This window comes from Moschus berezovskii, chromosome 13 (genome assembly GCF_049115385.1).
Source record: "Moschus berezovskii isolate FMDL1 chromosome 13, NW_MosBer_1.0, whole genome shotgun sequence".
Lineage (NCBI taxonomy): Eukaryota > Metazoa > Chordata > Mammalia > Artiodactyla > Moschidae > Moschus > Moschus berezovskii.
In genome coordinates this window covers 55,781,615-55,785,399 of record NC_142472.1, presented here as the reverse complement: position 1 = coordinate 55,785,399, position 3,785 = coordinate 55,781,615, and positions in this window count along the sequence as shown.

Sequence of the window (3,785 nt, the reverse complement as noted above, 5' to 3'; positions counted from 1 at the left end):
CTTGAATTTATCACATAAACTTTTTTCTCTTCCCTAATACAATTCCCTCTCTCCTATGGCAAAGTTAATTCCCAAGTCCTGCTATAGAGATACAGTGTAATAGAAAGCCAACTATTTTGAAGAGGCATTCACTATGCATCGTCTAGGCAGAGGCACAGATGGCCTATGGCCATAGTTTAAAGAACATGTTTCTAACCTAAGAAAATTACTCTGGTTTTCACAGAAATAACAGTTGCTGATAAAGCTGAGGAGCACACATCTAAAAATGAGAACACGGCCATTCCCTCTGGTGTTTATTTGGCACTTGCTTTATTTCATGCTCTTCCAGCTAGACCCCTACTCCTGTCTCCCTCTGCACGTTCAGTCAAAGTCAATCTCTCTATTTCTCCCTGCCCCCTGCGTCTCTCCTTCACCACGGGGAGGTGTACACCATCACGTGGGTGCATCCTCTCCACCTCCCCCAGACATCACAGCATCACTGATCCACGCACTCCCCTTTCCTGAGTCAGTCCTGTCTCCTCATTATTTCCCAGTCTTGGAACGACCTCCTTTTCTTCCTTCCGAGCTGGAAAGCAATGGCTTTCTTTCCCCTTCCGTTTACTGGCATATGTTTTATTTATTGATGCATTTTTTTTCTTTCTTTAGATTTCAAAAGCAGAATACAAACCTGTAAAAACATCAAACAGAACGGAAGCAAATAAAATGTAAAAAAAATGTGGATGAGTGCCTCATCCACTCTCCCACTGCCTCCCCATCACTCACTGTTAACAGCTGACTGTATATTTTTATCAGGTGTTTATAACATATAAACAAACATATATTAATAGCTATTTCTGTAGAGTTCTGAACTATAATGGGAACATAGCAAACAGTTCTATATCTTGCTTTATTATTGTTATTTTGAAAATTGCTTGAAAAATGTAAACAATACAGAAGCTTTGAAGGCGTGAGTAGCACTCACACACAGAGTCAAAAGATGGAAACATACAGGTTCAAGGCATATTAGCTTTACGGCTTCCCAAGTAGCTCAGTGGTAAAGAATCCAGCTGCCAATGCAGGAGACACAAGAGTCTAGGGTTTGATCCCTGGGTTGGGAAGATCCCTTGGAGGAGAAAATAGCAACCCACTCCAGTTTTCCTGCCTGGAAAATCCCATGGATAGAGGAGCCCGGCAACAGTCCATGGGGTTGCAGAGTCAGACACGACTGAGCACACATTCATATTAGCCTTAAAGGCATAAAGCATAACATGGGTTTTCCAGAAACCCAACCCAATGACTTTCACTTAAATCTCAATGATCTAAACTAGATTCTATGGCCACATAACTGTAAAGTCACCTGGGAGAGTCAGGGTCTGAGCTGGACACATTCATACTCCACAGTGCTTTGCACATAAGAAAGGCAGACTGAACACTGGGAAGGCAACTGACTGTATCTGCCACAGCTGCTTGGTTTTTACTTCTCGCAATTATTGTGCAGATTAAGAAGTAAATTTTTGAAAAGTCTATGTAGTTTAAATTAGTGAGGTACAAGTTTTATGAGTCAATCTAAACAAGCTTGCTAATAGTACTTTTATTTTCTTAATCACTGCTGTCGAAAGAAGTTTGATAAAGTCTCTCACCATGATTCTGTATTTTACCTGCAACACAAGGACTTGAGAATGCTTTATTGAAAATCATAGCTCGCACTTACAAAACGCTTGCTATGTGTCAAGCGTGGTTCTAAGTGGTTCCCCATATGTTAATTTAAGCATCACCAATAACCCTATGCTGCTGCTGCTGCTACTAAGTCGCTTTAGTCATGTTTGACTCTGTGGGACCCCCATAGATGGCAGCCCACCAGGCTCCCCCATCCATGGGATTTTCCAGGCAAGAGTACTGGAGTGGGGTGCCATTACCTTCTCTGAATAACCCTATGAGAAACACTATTACTATCCTCACATTACAAGAAGTAGATAGACATACAGAGATATTAATGACCTTGCCTAATTAGGCTTCCCAGGTGGCACCGTGGTAAAGAATCTGCCTGCCAATGCAGCAGACTGCAGGAAACTCAGGTTTGATCCCTGGGTTGGGGAGATCCCCTGCAGGAGGAAATGGCAACCCACTGCAGTATTCTTGCCTGGAGAATCCCAGGACAGAGTTGGATACGACTGAGCACACACAAAGCAGGGTAAGAAGTACCAGGTAGTTAGTACCAAAGTTGGGATTTGAACCGAAGAAATCAGTATTTACTATCTGTTCTCTTAAGTGCGAAGCACCACTCATCCAGTTGTTCAGTATTTCAGTTGTACTCTATTTCCCACACTTCTAAATTAGACACTACTTTATCTTATACCATCTGTATTTATTTATATTTGCTGACACCTTTACTCGCAATTTCTTCTTGTCCTTCGGACATTCCACCAGAGGTTTTTCTCCATATATTTGTAATGTGCCCTTCTAATGAGTGTCTCTTAGAGAAAAACACTCCTAGTTTTTAAGTCAGAAAATGTTTTTATTTAACTTTTGCTCTTAAAGACAGTGTCAGCATAGAGAACTGTGGGTAACTCTTCAGTATCTCTGAGCACAGTGAAGTAAGTCACTGACTCTAACGCCACGGTCACTGAAAAATAAGACTTTACTCTCATTGCCATTTCTTTGTAAGTAATCTAGATGCTTTTAAGATCTTTTGTCTTTCTTAATGAATTAATTAACTTTTGGTTGTGCTGGGTCTTCATTGCTGCAAGCAGGCTACTCTCTAGTCACAGGGAGCAGGTTTTTCAGGACGGTGGTTTCTCTGGTTGCAGAGCACAGGCTCTAGGCTCATGGGCTCAGTAGCTGTGGTACACGGGCTTAGCTGCTCCTTGGCAGGTGGAATCTTCTTGGACCAGAGACTAAACCAGTGTCCCATGCATTGGCAGGTGGACGCCTATCCACTGTACCCCCAGGGAAGTTCAAGACCTTTTATTTTTCATGTCCCATAGCTTCTCTGTGTTGTTTCTAGTTGTGGATTTTTCGCCTTACTTGAAGTCCACTTGGATTTTGATATTTTAGCATTTAAATCTTAGCTGTATTTCTTGAAAAAGTCTGAGTCTTACGTCCTTAAATATTGTTTCTTTATATATGCTAGAACTTATTATACTTACTTTTTTATTGTTTGGTATAGTTCTTTATTTTGCATCTCTGCCCTTTTAGATGGTGTTCCAAATAATTCCTTCTGTTCACGATGTCTCTTTTAATCCAGTGGTGTCTGGCCTGCTCTTTAATCTTACAAAGTGAAAAAAGAAAGTGAAGTCACTCAGTCATGTCTGACTGTTTGTGACCCCATGGACTGTAGCCTACCAGGTTCCTCTGTTCATGGGAATTTTCCAGGCAAGGGTACTGGAGTGGGTTGCCATTTCCTTCTCAGGGTTAATCTTACAGACCTGTGAAAATTCTTTGTCAGCCATATGTGTTACAGTTCCCATCTTCCACTCTCTGGCTTCCATTTTCCTTTTCTTAGTGCTGTCTTTGATAGACAGAACTCCTAATTTTAGTCTCGGAATATTCACCAGTCAAGAGATACTGCCAAGCTCTGCAGAGTAGATGTTCTCCCTTCAGTCACCTTGAAAACCAAATAGAACAGGTCTGAGAACTGGCAGCCTAGCAGCCACTAGAGGGGGCAGAATGAGTACTCCACTCTCAACAGGGCCATCCCCCAAGACAGCCTGCCGAGAAGTTCCATTTACAGGGCTTCTTTTTCTTTGATGTGACTCAGGGCTCCTTCTATAAGAACAGCCCTAACGACAGAGTATCTGTCAAAACAA